This window comes from Cervus canadensis, chromosome 2 (assembly GCF_019320065.1).
Source record: "Cervus canadensis isolate Bull #8, Minnesota chromosome 2, ASM1932006v1, whole genome shotgun sequence".
Taxonomy (NCBI): domain Eukaryota; kingdom Metazoa; phylum Chordata; class Mammalia; order Artiodactyla; family Cervidae; genus Cervus; species Cervus canadensis.
This window is the reverse complement of record NC_057387.1, coordinates 40,476,260-40,496,360: the sequence shown is the minus strand read 5'-3', so window position 1 is coordinate 40,496,360 and position 20,101 is coordinate 40,476,260. Positions and strand designations below refer to the sequence as shown.

General features: G+C 37.5%; 1 long non-coding RNA gene and 1 other non-coding gene across 9 annotated transcripts in view; one reads left to right on the top strand and one right to left on the bottom strand.

The window, feature by feature from the left end:
* The window catches only part of LOC122436628, a 120,110-nt gene that overhangs the window by 4,891 nt on the left and 95,118 nt on the right, over positions 1 to 20,101 (top strand). For 2 of the 8 annotated variants that reach the window (XR_006268060.1, XR_006268058.1), the window contains exon 2: positions 2,823 to 2,906. The exons of the other annotated variants lie outside the window; for them this stretch is intronic. This is a non-coding gene — a long non-coding RNA (uncharacterized LOC122436628). The remainder of the gene's footprint in view (positions 1 to 2,822; positions 2,907 to 20,101) is intronic. 8 annotated transcript variants of the gene reach the window in all.
* LOC122437540 lies at positions 2,081 to 2,228 on the bottom strand. Its single transcript, XR_006268350.1, has one exon. It is a non-coding gene; the product is annotated as a small nucleolar RNA SNORA12 (small nucleolar RNA).

Genomic DNA, 20,101 nt, shown 5'->3' with positions numbered 1-20,101 from the left:
AGACTCATCTTCCCCCAAGATTGGTTCTCATTCTTTTCCTCATTCACTACAGTTCTCTGAAATCCTGACATAGTTCAAATAGACCTCTAGGTGGACTATGTTATTGATTAACAAGAGTCATCTTAAGCAAACATTATTATTATTATACTCTGAGGTGCTTTTTCTGAGAAAAACTTTGTTTCTATCATTCTGTCATTGACTTTCACACTGTAGACTTGATTGGCACCAAATAAATGTTGCCTACCAATATGTTAATATTCAAAATACAAGAAAGCTAGCATGCAGATGAACTTTGTTTGTATTCTAGTAAACAAAATCCAATGAGCAGAGAAAATGTTCACTTGGGTTCTAAACAATTAATTTTTTAAAATTTTAGATGCTCAGCAACAATTAAAAAGATAATTGTAGTCCATTCAACAATACAGTACTATATAACAATTAAAAAGATGAACTACTGCTACATAAAACATCCTGGATGAATCTCAGAATCTCAATATGGATGAGTAAAAGAGTACTTTGAAGGTGGTATATAACTTACATACAGCAAAGTCTGCAAAATCTTAAATGTACAATTTGAGAAGTCTGCTCTAAACATTGTTATATCTGTCTTTTGTTGGAAGTAAATGGTATATACCATTTCTCTTGGTATATACCCAAGAATTTGAATACCTGTGTTAATAGGATGCATGTGTTTTTACTACAGTGAAAGTGAAAGTTGCGCAGTCGTGTGCAACTCTTTGTGACTCTATGGACTGTACAGTCCATGGAATTCTCCAGGCCAGAATACTGGAGTGGGTAGCCTTTCCCTTCTCCAGGGGATCTTCCCAGCGGGCAGTTTCTTTACTAGGAGCCACAAGGAAAGCCTTTTTACTACAGTAGATGTTGCCACATCTTGCCAATAATGAATGAGTTCCTATTCCTCCATATCCTTGCCAGTGTTTGGTATGGTGAGTCCTTGAAATTTTAGTTATTGTGTATTGCTATCTCATTATGGTTTCAGTATGCAGTTCCTTGATAATTAAGATATTTATCACCTTATAAGCAATTTTTTTAGTCACTCTTTAATTTCTTTATTTTTTAATATTAGTAAAACTATCTTTTTTGTGTTGGATGAAAGTGGTTTTTTGTTTGTTTACCATATGATTCTGTTTATATAAAATTCTATGAAAGGCAAAAGGTTAGTGGCAGAGAGATCATTGCTGATCAGGGGTCAAGGATGGGAGAAAGGATTGACTGCAGGACGCATGAGGGAACTTTTTAAAGTGATGAAAATAATCTATATCTTAATTGTAATGGTGGTTGTAATTTGTCAAAACTCATCGAATTGTATACTGAAAATTGATCAGTTTTATTGTATGTAAATTATACTTCAGTAAAAAGCTGATTAAAAAATTGAAGTAGGTAAAAGTAGTTTGCTCATGAAAAAATAGAAAATGTGCTCTTGAAAGAGAAAGAAGAATATAACATTCTATCACAAATCAAAATAGCAATGATTCAATGGACATGAGTTTGAACAAACTCCGAAAGATAATGAAGAACAGGGAAACCTGGTGTATTGCAGTTCATGGGGTTGCAAAGAGTTGGACATGACTTAGCAACTGAACAACAAGTAGTTCATGTATTTCAATTTCAGTGTTTTAGTAGTACATTTTCCAGTCTCATCTCTTGTGCTGAGCATTAGTCTCTATGAATGTCAAACTTGTTAAGAGGAGCCCCATCCGCAAAGTGCTGTGTTTCTCTTTGCAGTCATTTGCTTATGCTGAACACTTGCCTGGAACAATTTTCTCGCTTATCCTCCCCTGAGACTCCAATTTCTTCTCTCCGTCCTCTGGCTAACTCCTATCTATCCTTGAAGAATCAGTTTGGAATTCACTTTGGATGAAAGTGTTTTTGAAGACGATATTAATTGAAGACATTTCTAAGCAAGTTTATTTATTTATTTATTTATTTATTTTTCTTTTTTTTTTTTTTTCAAATCCATCACAGGGGTGGAGGAACACCCCTCAGCAGACATTTTCGTCAGGCCAGACAGGCTATGTCATCCTGTCTGTAAGGACTTAAACTTATGAGACAGCCTTTCACATGTGGGAGGCCATCTCTGATGCAGAAAAGGCTAGAAAGAGATCTCTTTGTCATCAAGCCTTTGCCAGCTCCTATATAATATATGTGGCAGAGTCAGGCCCATTTGAAAACTTAACAAATGTGCCAGAAAGAAAACCACCACAATTATTTATTTATTTTTAAAGATAACAAACACTATCATTTTTCTAATCTCTTTGCTGTGCTTATACAAAATATTTTTCCAGCTTTATTGAGATATAGTTGACACGTAACATTGTGTAAATATGTGTACAGTAAGTTTACTTTTTTTTAAAAAGCAGAAGTATTTCCCCCCGTCACAATGTTATTTAAGTGCTGAATCTGTACCTGTAAGTAAGCAAAATGATTTACAAATTAAGATACTTTCAGTGGAAATATGTGTGCACCAGCGACTGTGTGTGTCTAAACAATATAGTCGTATCCAGAGAGGATGCCCACGGTCAGGATGCCTATTTACTCCAGCTCTGTTGCCAAGTCATTATGTGAGTTTGGACTGGGTTTGCTATCAGTGAAATAGATATATTTAGCTAGATGATTTCTAAGAAACACTCTAAGATTCAGAAACTTCTGCCTGTGGAAGGAGCAAGTTAGAATGCAAAGAATATTAGACCAGGAATCCACCTGGGATCTTTGCACTTGTAGGCCTTTGTTTCATTGTTCTAAACCCCAGAGAGTCTCTTTGTCTTTGACCTCCTCTTTTCCTACCTTCCCTTCTTTAACAGATTCTGATATGAAGCAGTGAGCAATGCAGTGATTCCATAAGCCTGGAAATTAGCATAATCAGAATATAAATTTTTTAAAGCCACGTAAGTTCTTGTCGTTATTAAATATGTACACTAATAAACTCTGTGGACATTGAGTTATTCAGATCATATGGTCACTTATGTTACTTAGAGGCTGGTTTTTTTCCTGTGGTAAATCTAGAAACCCTTTTAACCAAAATTAAACCCCTCTCTATATCAAGTTGCAGAATTTCCACAAACTTAATTTTCCTGGAGTGGATTTGGTTTTCATTTTCTAAATCCCAGGCAGGCATAGGGCATGATTCATCTTAACCTTATTTCCTTGCATTTTATTTTATTTTATTTGATTTTTTTGCTTGATTTGCATTAAAGTTTTCTGCTGTAACTGAGGAGCATTGTTTCTTTTCAGCAGTTTTCAGCACCTCACTTTCCAAGTTCATTATATTTTCTGAAAATAATGGCTTATTGGTATCCAGACTCAAATAGAATCTACTTTAGTCTTATCTTCACTTCTGGTTATTGCTCCTCTTTGAACATTCATTAAATAATAGGCACTTGATAAAATGCAACAGTAGTATCAAAGATACTGTTTATGTCATGAATACAAATTTCAGAAGCAGTAGAAAGCTGTGATTAAGAACCTGGGCTTACCATTATACAGAGTGAAGTAAGCCAGAAAGATAAAGAACATTACAGCATACTAACACATATATATGGAATTTAGAAAGGTGATAACGATAACCCTATATGCAAAACAGAAAAAGAGACACAGAAATACAGAACAGACTTTTGAACTCTGTGGGAGAAGGTGAGGGTGGGATATTTCAAAAGAACAGCATGTATACTATCTATGGTGAAACAGATCACCAGCCCAGGTGGGATGCATGAGACAAGTGCTCCGGCCTGGTGCACTGGGAAGACCCAGAGGAATCGGGTGGAGAGGGAGGTGGGAGGGGGGATCGGGATTGGGAATACATGTAAATCCATGGCTGATTCAAAGAATAAAAAAATAAAATAAAATAAAATAAAAAAAAAATTAAAAAAAAAAAAAGAACCTGGGCTTAGAAGTCAGACTACTAGACTTGAATTCTGGCCCTCCGTGCTAAAAGTGTGACCTTAGGAACATTCCTGAATCCTTAGCTATATTATGTGTAAAATGCAGACAATAAAGGTAGTTATCTCATAGGACTGTTTTGTGGATTACAGGCAGTGATATTGCATATAAATTGCTCTGAACAGTATCTTGTACTTAGTAATCATTCAGTTCTTAGCTGCCATTATAAATATTTCTACCTTTAGATGTTTTCTGAGGATTAAATGTAGTAATGTATGTAAAGTGTATATCAAAAGGCCTTCAGTGTGGTACATAGTTAACATTAGTTGATATATTACCAAAGATTTTTTCAGATCAGTTGGTTTTTACAAAATTTCTCTGAGTCTAACTAAAGCTGCACTTTGGGACCATTCTCTCCTCTCCCCTCACCCAAAAAGTAAACTTGCCATTAGTATGTTTGTCCTCAGAAAATACGGATTTCTAGGCTAAAACACAAAGCTTTTAAAAATTATAATGTAGCTGAAATGTTATTTATAATGAAAGGAAGCAAATGTGGTATTAATCACTATTAAAAAAAGACAAATGTTTTTCCTTCAATAATGATATGATAACATTTCCTTCCAATTATTCCCTTTCCTAATAATTTTGGTCTATGACCTGTTAAACTCCATCAGTAAGTTGGGGATATTTGAGGGGATTATGGCATTGTGTTGTCTGGGGCCAGTCCTTTTCTTGAAGAAGCTGTAATAATCTTATATAGAAATTACACTCAGAAGTCATACTAATCTTGATCCTTCTTTACTAGCTGAGCCCACATTATTTTATCTCATCTTCTTTGTATATTGGGATTCACTGGTGGCTCAGACAGTAAAGAATCCACCTGCAATGCAGGAGACCTGGGTTTGATCCCTGGGTTGGGAAGATCCCCTGGAGGAGGGCATAGAAACCCACTCCAGTATTCTTGCCTGGAGAATCCCTGTGGACAGAGGAGCCTGGCGGGCTATAGTCCATGGGGTCACAAAGAGTTGGACACGACTGAGCGACTGAGCTTTGTATATTAGTTCCAGTTAATTTGTTTTAACTTTCACAGTCATTCATTGCTTAGTATTGTTACATCCACCTGGAATACTCCTTCTCTATTCCATAGGCATCTTAACTTTTAAACTCTAGTTTAAAATATAGTATGTTTAAAATGTATGCTATAGTTTCTCACCTGAGCTGCAATCTATTTCCTTTCTTCCACTTCTCATTTCCTTTAATGTTTGATTACTATTGCTTATTTCTTTAGTTATGCTGTGGATTTGAAGGGCAAGGGCATTGTTTTACCTGTTTTTATCTTCTCTGTAACATCTGTATCAGTGCTTTGCTTGTACTAGATGCTCAATATTTGTAGAGTGACTTGGTGAGACTGCTGTTAACAAGAGCCATCAAGTAGATGTGCTTAATGGAACTGAGAAGGGAGGGACTAAAAAGAGGGAAGTGATTTGATAAACTATTATAGTGATTTGTGTATGAAATAATAATCTTGAATCTACTCAGTGGCAAAACAAGTTGAGATGCATTAATTATATAAATCAATGTGGATGATCATGTACATAATTAAATGGAGGAAGGGAAGACAAGGATTGATTAAAATCTGATGTCAATCCAAACTGGAACCTGTTTCAATCCAAACTTCTAAACTTACTTTTAGAAGTTTATATCAAATGTCAGGAGAATAAAAGTAAATTCAGACCTAAGTTAATGATATTCTACATTCACTTTAGTAATGTTTAAAACCACAAAGAAATGTATCATTAAAAAACTCTCAGTCTTTCCAGGGTGTCATGACATTTGATTATTTTAAACATGAATTTTTTTGTGAAATTCAACAAAACTAGAATGAGCTATGGGATTTCTCCACCGCTGTTCCCCCCCCCCCCCCCCATAACCAGCTGATTATAGGAATAAATAGAGTGAGAGTTGAGACTATTACTCATTTCTGCAAATTACTTGGAATACTTTTATGCCTTTCTCCCCAAAAGCCCTGAGAGTTAGACATACAAATTTCTGGAGCACCACATTTTTGACATATTCTTACATATTCGTGAGTGTCCATCACATGCAGAGATTTACCTTAATTCCTTTCACAACTAATTTGAAGCCCTATAATACCTATTTGACCTTTATTGTCCCTGGTTCAACACAATAAATATTTATCGAGTGTCTTGTATGTAAGGCTATGTGTCCTTTATTGTTAAGGAAAAAGAAGAGCATGAGTTACTATCTGTGCCCTCTAGAAATTATATTCAGGTGGGAAAAATAGCATCAGTAGCTGTGTTCCATAGTGATAACATGATAATAGGCAGCAATACATGCTGTAATAAAGGTATAGGCAGTGTACAGTGGGAGAAGAGAATGAAAAGGGGATTAATTAAACTGGATAATGCTCTAATAGCTTGATCTAATTCTGTTTTTTTAATAATATCTAGGTCACAGAAGGAAACTCTGGTTGTATGACTGATCACCAGATAACCAGTTTATTTAAATGTCACAGTTTGGAGGGGGGAACTATATTGCAGATGAACTGTTTAGTTGCAGATGAACTTCAGCCTTACAAACATGTTAACTGGATTTTCCAGGTTACCCAGAATACCAGTGTCATAGCAATGGACTAATACTAACTATATTTATCTGTTTCTGACATTCAAAAATCTGGGCATCATTTTGTCAACTTTATTAGTGTTTTGGGAGAGGTAGGGGGTGTGTATTCCTAATTTAGACATTCCTTTTTTCAGATACCAACTTGAAGGTTACTTGATGACCATACAATCAGTACGGGAAAGTGAATATTATTACCTAGATTCTGGGAAAACATAAGGAAATATCAATCTTCCACACAGCATTCAGGTTAATGGGATTCTTGTGAACCCCATTTTTATAAGTTCCCCTTCAGAAATCTGTTTCCTGGACATAAATTTGAATTGGTTGCCCTGTGGGGTTGGTATTCATAAATGAGTGACTCAGCTTTTAAGGATTCCAGACAGCTAAGTACACCATCATTTCAGAGTGTTTTGTTTTTTCCATGAAAACTCTTACAGGATGAATTAAGTTTTGTGGTCTATTTTTATGAAACTGTTTTCATAAAAAAATGAGTACTAGTGACTGCTAGTTTAAAATGTTATAAATATACCTCCACCATTTAGTCATGCCTTCTGCCTACTCAGCAGAAACAGAATGTCCACTTATGTATCTATTTCAGTAGCTAATTCCTGGCTTCCTCAGGAAAAGGAAACCATGGTATGAAAGGGATATTTGGGCCTGATATTATGTATGGCATTCCTCTGTAGAGAATGTATATAAATCGTTGCCTATTTTGTATCTTTTTCAAAGAATAGCAGGCTCAATAGGATTTCCATTGTTAAGGAATGCCCTGTCCTTGTAAGTAGTTTGAGTTGTAGTTTAAGTTTTCTCTTTGTAGTGCCATCCCTACCATTGTTTTTGTCTTTCCTACTGGCAGTAAGGTATTCCTCATATTGTTTGTTGAACATGTATCCATCTACCCATTCTCTTAATCTCTTCTCCCAAGTTCACAGAGCCCTAGCTTCATCCATTATATTGGTGATTTAGTCACCAAATTGTGTCTGAGTCTTGCAACCCCATGGACCCCCTTGTAGCCTGCCAGGCTGCTCTGTCCATGGGGTTCTCCAGGCAAGAATACTGGAGTGAGTTGCCATTTCCTTTTCCAGGGGATCTTCCTGACCCAGAGATTGAACCCAGGTCTCCTGCACTGCAGGCAGTTTCTTTACTGACTGAGCTACAAGGGAAACCCATTATCCTCTTCCCTAATTTCAACTACTCCCTCACTTCTGGCTTTTTACCTTCAGCATATTAGAGTGTACCCATATTAAAAATAATCAGAACAATCTTCCTCTAATTTTTACCTCATCTAGCTATTACCCAATACTTCTTCCCCTCACATATCGTGTTTTGAAAAAATATCCAGAGGTCATCTCAGATTCCTCCTTCCTGCTATTTTGTTAATCCTGCTGTTCTTTAATCTGATTTGCATCCCTTCTACAGTGAAACCATGGTTTCTAATGACCTGCATTAAATTCTGCTGCTGGATCTTTGCAGCTTTGTTGATTCTTCCTTGGTCTGTGACACCATTTCTCTTCAAGTTCTATGTTCTCATTCCCTCTACTTTTCAAACGGTGTTTTAGGCGATTCTTTTCTTGGTCTTATTCATTCTTTCTTTGCTCTACAAACTCCAATTTGATACCTTATTCATTCCTGTAATTCCAGAATCGTTAAAGTTATGACCCTCGTGTCTGTATTTTCACTTGCAATAACTTACCCGAACTGCCATCTCGCACGTTCAACCCTATGTCAGCTATACATAGTTGTTTCACAGCATCTCAGTACATACAGAACTGAGCTCTACTCTTCCCACCATGGATGCTTTTCTTCCTGGATTCCATTTAGTGACAAGAAGCACCATCGAGACCAAACCTTGATGCGTCCCTAAGTGCCGACCTCTTCAAAATCAAATAAGTACGTTCCCATTTTACCTCCTTATATCTCTTGTTTCTGACTCCATCTTTCCAATTCCAAAGCTTACTGTTGGCTGCAGTTACCTCATCACTTCTTAACACTGATTCCAATCTCATCTGATATTTAATCTATTTATAACACTTCCAATTTGGTTTTTTTTTTTGAGGGGGGTGGTTGGTTTCTATGTTGTTTTTTTTCTGAAACACATCTTTTACTTTATTCTCCTGCTTGAAATCCTTCTGTGCTTCCCCACTACATTCAAGGTACACTCCCACTTCTTAGCATAGTGTCTGTAAGATATTTTATGTTCTGGGCCCAGTGTTTCTCTCTGGCTGCACCTCTTACCTCTCCTATGTGCAAGTCAACTTTGTACCAGGTCCCAGAGGGCACTCCATTCTTCACCTTCCACACTGTCCTCTTTCTCCTTCTTACCCTGCCCAGCTCTCATACTTCTGATAGCATTTCTTCCAGGCCTCTGCTTTTCTTTCTCACCTACTCTTTTGGCATTGCCATGTGTCCCAAGTCATGTTTCTTTTATCATGCTAATTAATTCTGTTGTAATGGTTTATCTGAGTCTTTCCTAGACCAAAACTCCGGGGCAGCAGGAATTGTGAATTATCTCTGTATCATGCCATCTAGAATGTACCCATGGAATATCCTTAATAAAAGTTTGTTGGGAAAAAAATCTCTGATGTCTGATTTACATCAGAAATAATCACTACTCTTACAATTGCTATTAAATTATTTAATGTATAACAGGCTTATTCTTTAAAAATGGTCAAAATTCCTCTCTGAACCAAAGAACTTAGAGGTTAGAGAAAGTAGCTCAGGAATACAGGTGGCAGTAAATATGTAGAGCCTTTGCAATGAGATTCTAACTCTACCCATGGCCCAAATTTCATAGGTTAAGGGCACAATCTTCCACAAGACTGCCCTCATTTCATTCACCAGCTACAAGCTTATGATTTCCCAGAGCTATCCTCACTTCTCCCGCTCAGGTTTGATTATTCACTAGAAGAATTCACAGAATTCAGGAAAGCACCAAATATAAATTATAGCTTTATTAAGGCACAGAAGATTCAAATCAGAACCAGTCAAAAGAAGAGACTTATAGGGTGATGTCTGGAAGGGCCCGATGTGTGAAGTTTCCGTGTCCTTTCCCTGTGGAGTCAGCTACCCACCTCACGTTGATGTGTGACAGTGATTAGTGTATCACTAACCAGGGAAGCACATCTGAGCTTCAGTGTCCAGAGGTTTTATTGGGATTCATTACACAAGTATGACTGACTAAATAACTGGTCATGCATGCATGCGAGCTTAGTTGCTCAGTTGTGTCCAGTTCTTTGCGATCCTATGGACTGTAGCCTGCCAGATTCTTCTGTCCCTGGGATTCTCCAGGCAAGAAAACTGGAATGGGTAGCCATGCCCTCCTCCAGGGGATCTTCCCCATCCAGGGATTGAACCCACATCTCCTGCACTGGAAGGAGGATTCTTTACCACTGAGCTACCTGGGAAACCCCAGAAATCACTGGCCATGGGTTGGACTCAATCTCCATCCTTCCTCGCCTCCACATAGGTTGTACTGATACTGTATGACTTAAGGTCCCTGTCTTATAATCTTGTGATTGCTCTAACGTGTCTCTCCCCCATCCTGAATCTCACTAGTATAAACTCTAGAACCCCACCATGAATAACAGAGCCACTCCTATCACTGGAAAAATCCCAAGGCTTTAGAGGCCACCTTACAGGAACTGGGGACAGAAACCAGCTATATTCTCTAGCCAGTAGTCTTAGACCATCTACAATTAAAACATGTCTGGCCACCAGGATTGAAACTTAAATAAAGCCTATATTATATTGGTAGTCTAGAATTTGTATTCATTTGTCTTTTTTAATCATACCAAAAAAGGACCATGGTCTGAAGGAAATGAAAACAGAGTATCGAAGAGGTGTTTGCACTTTTGTGTTTATTGTAACATCATTCATATTAGCCAAGATACGGAAACAACCTGAGCATCCATCAACAAAAGAGAGAAAGAAGATGGAGAGTGTGTGTGTGTGTGTGTGTGTGTACACACACATGTACATGTATATATGTGCACATACACAATGGAATATTCAGGCATGAGAAGGAAGGAAATCCTGCCATTTGCAATAACATGGATGGACCTTGAAAACATTAAACAAAGTGAAATAAGCCAGACACAAACAAATTCTGCATGGCATCACTTATATGTATAATCTTTTAAAAAGTTGTAAAAAAAAAAGTGGTTTCCAGGGTCTGGGAATGGTGGGAAATAACGGAGAAGTTATAAAAGGTTACAAACTTTCAGCTATGAGATAATGAAGTCTGAGAATCTGATATATAACATGGTGACTATATTTTATAACACTGTATTGCATAATTGAAATTTGCTAAGACAGTGAACTTTAAATGTTCTTAAATGGGGTGGGGCAAGGAATTTGACATTCATGTACAGTTTAAAAGTCTTAATGGCACTTAAAAAACTGAATTGCTAGCATAAATTTCCATTTGGCAAAGTCTGCTAGAGACTGTCCGGACAAGAAAAATTTATCAGAATTAGGAGCTACTTCTGAGTTAGATTATACCAACTTCACTTAGAGAATGTGTTTCAGAAATTGTGCTAATGCGAACATTAAGAGCATATAAAGAGAATAAAACTTGGATGATCCCTCTTATAAAGCTGATGACCTATGAAATCTTGTTAGGTCCTGCATCAAACAAATTAAATTGAATAGATAAAGTAATCTTCCCTAGAAAAGATTTATTTCTTCCATTTGGTATTTCTTACTGATTTAATATTTTTACCATTTATAATACATCAAAATTTTATTTATAAATAGGAATTAAATCCTGATTAAGATTTCCACCTACATTAAAGTTACCTTAAGTAACCAGACAATGTTCAATCTATTTTACCAATATTGGCAGTCTTTCTTAAGAGCTGTTAGGCTGGACTGAAATATAACTCATAGGAAGAAATCTGAAAATCTCTCTATGACTTTAACCTCCAAAACTCTGAAAAATCTACAGAGGCTAAAACAGCACGTTGGTTTTAGATAGTGTGAATAAAAATGACTTGTGATTAGAGGATCTCTGTTTCTGCAGAATAATAAAATATTGACTTGCCCTCTTACTGATAACAGCAATAAATGATAGATAAATGAACAACTGAATTGACAAATTTTAAAAATTCACAGGCCAAAAGCAAAATGAATGCAGAAACCCAGGGAACTAAATCAGCACACAAGCTGCCTTTTGCCCCAGAAATTTGTGCAAAAGCATTTGACCCTGAGCTTCCTCCGCACAAATCAGACTGCTGAGGGCAGAGACAATTCTGTAGCCACCAGGCAGTCTAATAAGAACCCTCTCTTGTCAACAGAGCTGTCCTCAGAGGGCTATACCCTCAGTTTAGGAGTGATCCTAAACGTCAGCTTGTCCCACCAAAGGTAACAGCAAGAAATATAATTAAAAAGTGAACTTTCGCTTAGCTGAGGATTTCAAGCTGTAGATCTCAAGCCAAATATGCCTGCTGTCTGTTTTTGTATAGCCTGTGAGCAAAGCATTATTTTTACATTTTTAAGTGGTTGAAACAAAAAAAAAGAACCATATTTCATGACATGAAAATTATATATGAAATTCAGATTTCAGTCTCTATAAAGTTTTATTGAAACAGCCATGCTCATTCATATATGTATTGTCTGTGGCTACTTTTGCACTGGAATAGCTGAGTTAAGCAATTACAGTAGATACTATGCATGGCCTGCAAAGCCTAAAGTATTTACCATCTGGACCTTTACCAAAAAAATTTCCCAACCCTTTGTTTAGGATTTATTATGATTAGAAATCATTCGTGCTTTTTTCAGGTACAACTCATAACCCATGAGATACTACATAGTCCTTTATGTAAATACTAGACCTAAACAGTGATTTAACGTCAAAGAAATAGAATTCAGTTCTGTCATTTTCTGTGACCACCCTGAGTTTATGAAACTGCAACCTATGAGGTATAATATCTTACTGAATTTTAATCTTCAAAATTGAAATGTAGTCTCATTTATTAACTTAATTTTTTAAACTAAGGAACAAATCAAGAAAATAGTTCCTTATAAAAGGCCCCCAAAGTGCTAACCCTAACCTAAACGCAATTGATAAACTAAAAATTCAAAATTAAAATACCCTGTTCATCCAAAGACATCATTAAGAAAATAAAAACTGAAGCCACAGATTGAGGGAAGATATTCTCTCTCTCTGTCTATCTATCTATATATCTGGATAAATAAATCCTACAAAGAGATAGAACTCTTTGTTTCTACTTTACTGTTACAATATTACCGCAGTACTTCTGACACCAGATGTAGGCAGTTTCCCACAGCACCAGCTCAGTGCTTACAATTTAATTCAATTCTGAAACTAATCAGAGTTAGTACATACACCACAGGTTAAGGGCCCAGTCTCACAAGACTGCCCCCAACTTCAGATGCCAATCACAAGTAGTAGATCCCCAGGTATAACTTGTGTTTGTTTCCAACACCAAACAATTCTCTATTTCTCTTATTTGGTCTCACAAATTTAACTCAGTTCTGGCATTATCTACCTGGAGATAGTGTAAGATCCTACAGGTTAAGAGCTAAGTCCCACAAGACTGCCCCCACTTCAGATGCCAGTCATAAGTCCAGTGTTACATGTGCTGCTGACCAAGTGACTATAGGTTGGAGAATGTCACCACCTTCTCTTTGAGCTTGATCAATTTGCTAGAGTAGCTACCAGATCTATAGAACTACCAGATCACTGGTTTATTATAAAAAGATATAACTCAGTAACAGCCAGATGGAAGAGATGCAGAGGGCAAGACACGTGGAAAGGGTGCTGAGCTTCCATATTCTTGGCTCACTATTCTCCTACCATTGCCACTTGTTCACAAACCCAGAGGCTCTCCCAAGTCCCCTCCTTTTGAGTTTCTGTAGATGCTCCATTGGGCTTCCCTAGTGGCCCAGTGGTAAAGAATCTGCCTGCAATGCAGGAGACCCGGGTTTGATCCCTGGGTCAGGAAGATCCCCTGAAGGAATGCATGGGAACCCACTACAGTATTCTTGCCTGGAGAATCCCATGGGCACGGGAGCCTGGTGGATAACAGTCCAGGGACAGAGGAGCCTGGTGGGCTGCCATCTGTGGGGTTGCCCAGAGTCGGACACGACTGAAGCAACTTGGCAGCGGCAGCAGTGGGGTTGCACAGAGTTGAAAACTACTGAAGTGACTCAGCAGCAGCAGAAACTCCATTAAAGAGGCATGATTAATTAAATCATTGGCCTTTGGTGATTGATCCAACCACAAGCCCCTCTCCCCTCTCCAGCGCTCAGGTGGTAGGACTGAAAGTTCCAATTGCTTAATCATGGTTAGTTTCCCTGGCAATTAGCCCCGATCCTTAGAAGATTTCCAAAAGTCATCTCATTAACATAAATTCAGGTATAGTTGAAAGGGGCTTGTGAATAACTAGACACTCCTTTCACCTTTATGGCTCTGGAGCTATTTCAGCAATCGATGACAAAAGGCCAAATATAGCAAAAGATGCCCCTACAGGTCTTATAAAGGGAATTGCAAGGTTTTACAAGCTATGTGCCGGAACAGTGGGCAGAGATCAATTAATGTATTTCTTACTGTAAAGCCCAGTATCACAGCATTTCCCACAACTTCTGTCTGGCTTGGCTGCTAATCAGATGTTCCCATGACCCCCTCCTTGCATTGGATCATCTGCTAGAACAACTACAGGACTCAGGAAACACATGTTTACCAGCTTATTGTACAATAAAGGATATGTTAAGGGATACACAAGAACAGCCAGATGAAGTGATGCTTAGAGCATCGCCTGGCAGTGTCCCAAGCACAGGAGCTTCTGTCCCTGTGGACCTGGGGTGACCCACCCTCACAGCACAGAGATGTGTTCTCTTACTCAGAAACTCTCCAAAGCTTATACCATTGGGGTTTTTATGGAGGCTTCAACTTAAAGGAATGATTGATTATTAACTCCATTTCTAAAGCCTCACCAAATCTCCATTTGGATATTTACAGAGGCTCTATATAGGCATGATTGACGATTACATTCAAGAGGAGGGAGTGGAGAGAAGCTGAAATTTCCAAAATTATGACAATCTTTGGTAACCAGTCCCATCTCGAAGCCGCCAAGAGTCACCTTGTTAGAACAAAAGATACTCCTATCACTCAGGAAATTACCAGGTTCTTAGCATCTCTGCATCAGGAACTCTGGTCAAAGACTATTAGAAAAAAATTCTCCTAGCACCCCTATTTACAAGGATTTTAAGAGTTCTGTGTCAAGAACTAGGCGTAGACACCAATATTTATGTATTTTCTTACTATTTCATGCTAGCATTCAAAGATAAGATTATCTAGTTTTAAAAAATGACCTAAATGACACTTCATCAGAGAAGATTTATTGATAGCTGGTATGCATAGGATAAAGTACTCAGCATAATTAGTTATTAGGGAAATGCTTATTAATATTAACAATGAGACACTTGACACCCATTAGAATGCCTAAAACATTAAAAACTAACACCAAGAAATGTTTGCAAGGATGTGGAGCACTGTAATTCTCTGGTAGAATGTAAAATGGTAAAAGGACTTTGGAGACATGTTTTTCAGTTAAGCATGCAACTATTCTATGACATAACCCACTTAACTCCCAATATTTATCCAAGGGAAATGAATACAAATGCTCACAAAAAGACTTGTACAAGTTTTTGTAGCAGTTTTATTTATATCTGCAACAAATTGGAAACAGCCAAAAGGTCCATCAAACGTCAAATGAATTTTTAAAAATTGTGATAGTCATACAACAGAATACTATATTATAAGCAGCTAAAAATGAACTACTGATCACACAGCAAGATGGGGAACATAAGGAACATATTGATCAAAAGAAGTTAGACACAAAGGAATACATATTGCTGTTATGTAAGTGAAACTAAAAATTGGGCAAACTCATCCATGGTGCCTATGGGGAGTGTAACTTGCCTAGAAAGGTGCTCTATAGAACTTTCTGAGGTGATAACCAGTTGTTGGTTACATGAATTTATACCTTTGTCAAGACCTAATATGACACTTAAGATTGTGCATTTCACTGTATATAAATGTACTAGAAAAAAACGAAATATAAGCACACATATAACTTGCAGTGAAAACATTTTTGAAGCCGATCCAAGCAAATCTCTTGCTAACACTACTTACTGCTGCTGCTGCTAAGTCACTTCAGTCGTGTCCGACCCTGTGTGACCCCACAGATGGCAGCCCACCAGGCTCCCCCGTCCCTGGGATTCTCCAGGCAAGAACACTGGAGTGGGTTGCCATTTCCTTCTCCAATGTGTGAAAGTGAAAAGTGAAAGTGAAGTCGCTCAGTCGTGTCCGACTCTTTGCGACCCCTTGGACTGCAGCCCACCAGGCTCCTCCGTCCATGGGATTTTCCAGGCAAGAGTACTGGAGTGGGGTGCCATTGCCTTCTCTGAACACTGCTTACTAGTACCTCTGTAAATCATTGAACATACTACAGTATTTTTCAAAATGACATTTTATTTTGTAATATTCAATAAAATCTAAAATCATTTCTTTCCCAAATGCAAAGCCACATGTCTGTGCCTTCATGGTAAATTAAAAGCCTATCTTTAAATGAGTTATAAAAAACAAAGAATACAGATCAGACTTCAAATCAAAATCAGGATTGCAGGAGGAGTCTTGCTAAAATCTTGCTACAAGTTAGATATTTTGTTCATTATTTCAGTTACCTTTACTATAATCCTGGTGAAGAAGTCTAAAGTCCATTTCACAGATAAGTGCGTTAAGGTTTAGGAAGGCTGAATAGCTAAAAGATACAAAGCTAGTGAGTCTTGGAACCCAGATTTGAGCTTAGTTCAACTGACTCCAAAATGTAAACTCTTCATTTTACCCACTGTTCCAGATTTCGGAAAGGAAAGGATGGGAAAAGCAGCACAGTTAAGACTTGCAGGCTGGAATACAGTAGGGTCCAGTGGGTTTATCATTCCAGTGAGGCCTAAGCATCTTGACTTCTTGGCTACTGCTTCAGATGTCTCTTCCACTCCCTGACCCAGGCCCCCAAGTAATCTCTACAGTTCATCTGTGTCCTTTGGGTACTATGTAAGTCACAGACTGATCAGTAGTTCAGTTACATTTCTACCAATGCAATTCATCACTATTAAAAATAGAGAAGCACCAAAGAGAAGAATGAATGAAAGTTAGTGCAGTACATTCTTCAAAAGCAGGGCAAAGGACTGTGTCCCTATATTGTAAAAAATAGCAGAGAAGAAGAAAAAAACTCAAAGGCAATTGTAAGTATACCAAAACAGGTGTGTTTAGCTTTTAAAAAAAACTATATTCTAATGAAAATATAGGAAAGAAGTATGTTAGTTCCTGGCATTGAAGGAAATAATTGATATTTGTGCAGGTCTTGAAAAGATAGTAAAGAAAATTGTGCCTTATTTTAGTAAAAGTAGAATTATCTGATTAAAAATTTTGAATGCTTTTACATTACTATTACAAAATAAGGCTTAGTAGGATTTCTGGAAATGCTTTGTTCTCAGAGTGAAGCTTGGTCCCCTCTGTGAAATAATTCTGGATTTTAGTCCTAACTTGTCTGATCACTAGCTTTAGCTTTAGACCTAACTTGCCTTAGATATTCTTTTGGAGTTCCAGCAGTTTCATCTGCCAAATGAGAAATTTAGACTAGATGCTTAATAATAATAATCACTAACTTTTAAAAATATTGTGTCATAGGCGAGGTACCATGCTAGTTGCTTTGAAGTCAGTTTTCTCATTTAATTGGCACAACAGCCTTATGAGATTCATGTGATAGTCCCTGTCTTATAAATGAGGAAACTAAAAAAAGAGTGTTTAGGTCTGAAATTGAACCTTGATTCCATTTGGCCCAAAGATTTTAACCACTATGTTATCCAACCTGTCTGTGGTCCTTCAGGTTTAATCTACCATCCTATATTCTATTCCTAGTCAGATCAATAAACAGATGTTGAGTTAGCTGTGAATCCTTGAAAACCAGAGGACTTAATTAGTCTCTTAGTTTTCCCTTTATCTCCAATGCCAGCACATTTTAGACCTGACTGAATTCAAGCAAAGAGACAAAACAAATTAATAATCTACTTAAGGAAAGGGATTATATTTTATTTTTTTTCACTCTGCTGCTCATGTCACCTCTTTCCGCTGTATTTAGCACAGTATTCTGCACGATACATATTCCGTAACATTTGAGTCACTATGGGGAGAAAAGGCTCAACAATGATCAATTCTTTTTGGTTAAAAAAAAAAAAATTATACTCAAAGCTTTCATGTAAACCCATCTGTTTAACATAGAGGAACTGATATTAATTAAAAATCTGAGGTTAAGAGTGACCTTTCAGGGAATTCCCTGGGGGTTCAGTGGTTAGGACTCGGGGGTTTCACTGCTATGGGCCCTGGGGTTTGATCCCTGATTGGGGAACTAAGATCCCAGAAGCCACGTGCCGCAGCCGAAAAAAAAAAAAAAATGAAGAGTGACCTTTCAGATCCCAGGGGGTCTACAACTGGTGCTGATGACAACGATGGATGGAGGAAGAACAGTTGATGCTGCCTACCATGGCACCGGCAAGTGGGAATAAGCACTGGGGAATGGGAATAACAATTCACATATACCTCCTTCCAAGGCCAAGTCTTAGTTTCTCTGCTGGTGAAAACTTCAGAAACTTTTGTCTGTGATTTACAAACTCTTCCTGCATTATCCCTCCAACTTCCCACTTGATAAGGTGACAAGTTGTTCTTTATTACAGGGGCATTTGCCCTGCCCTGAGCTGTGTTCCTAGATTGTGTTTGTCCTTGTTGCCTTTAAAAAAAACTATCTCTTCCTTTTTTAAAGTAATTTTATTTCATTTACTCTTGTATCTTTTACTTTTAAAAGGGAAATAGGAATGAGGGACAGCTTATTTATGACCGTGTTTGTATATTTGGGGCTGGTAGAAATATTTATTGAATTAAATAAAATCATCCACAATAAAACCATATATGTCATAATTAGCTTGTAAATTAAGTGTAGGTCCTCTGTTGCAATATCAATGTTAAAAAATAAGTATTTTGCCAAATTTTGGCTTTAACTTACAAGTCCAAGGGTCTTTCTCCTGACTGCTGGGAGAAGCCCTTCTGAGAGTAGTTTTAGTCTTGGGGAAGCCCAAATAATTTGTATTTATACTTTTAGTTAAGAAACACACATAAAATTATTATTTTATCAAGTAAATACACCAGACACATTTCTAACAATTGTGAAATTCCATTTTAGCTAACATTTTCATTCTAAGTAATACTTCTTGCTTCATAGAGACAAACTAGAACTTATCTTGATAAACAACTAATGTAAGTTCTGTTTAACTATCATTATGAAAAATTCTGTGTGCCCAGTTCTTATAAATACCCTCTTTATTAAGTGTGCTTTAGTCAACCAAACTTTGTTTGGCCCCTGAACAATGACAAAAATGTATGGCCCCTGAACAAAACTGCACATGTAACAGACTGAGTCTTCTCTGATACCAGAAAAGTTCTGAGGTTGGTTATCAATTATTTTTTAAGTAATATGTAGTCATGAATACAATTGCATTTCTTTGTACAAGAAATTAAATTTTTTTCTAGGAATTTGATTTCCTTATAACTCCTAAAAGTATTACCAGGATTTCCAGTGAAATATCTGATTTGTCATCTGTGACATTAGAGTTAATTTCCATAATGCTGGTGTCTCAACAGCCGTGTCTGCACCTGTTGCCAGGTGGCCGCTTGGTGTGGCTTTCGCCTTGGGGAAGACCCCAGTAATTTGGTAGTGGGGAGGCCCCAGTTGAAGGAAGGGAAAAACATTTTTTTGGAACATTTCAATTATTTTTTCTACTAATATACTGCAATTAGGCTTTTACTTCCTCAGATCCCTTTCACTTTGTAATCCACTGCAGTCTTAAACCCTTCCCTAAATTCCACCGAAACAGATCTTACTGGGGTCACAATGAACTACTAAATGTCAAGTTCTGAGAACAGGTTTCAGCATATGACCCCTCCTAGTGCTTGATACGGAGAAGGCAATGGCACCCCACTCCAGTACTCTTGCCTGGAAAAATCCCATGGACGGAGGAGCCTGGTAGGCTGCAATCCATGGGGTCGCTAAGAGTTGGACACGACTGAAGCGAATTAGCGGCAGCGGCAGCAGTGCTTGATATGTTTGCTCATCTTCTTGATGATTGCTTGCTTTTTGGCTTCTGTGATTCCTTTCTTCTACTTTTCTGATTGCTCGTTGGTATTTACAGCCCTATATTTTCCCATTGATTGTTGGGTGCTGTCTTCCCTTCTGTGCTGGTTAGTTGTATGTAAACTTGGCTAGGCTATAGTATACCGTTATTTAATCAAACACTAATCTAGATGCTGCTATCAATGTGTTTTATAGATATAGTTAACATCTGTAATCAGTTGACTTTAAGGAGATAAAGTGGTTGGGCTTCATCTAGTTAGTTAGAAAGCCTTAAGAACAAAAACTGAGGTGTCCAGCAGAAAAAAAAAAAAAAGGAAATTCTGCCTTAAGCTTGTAGCATCTGAGTTTGTAGT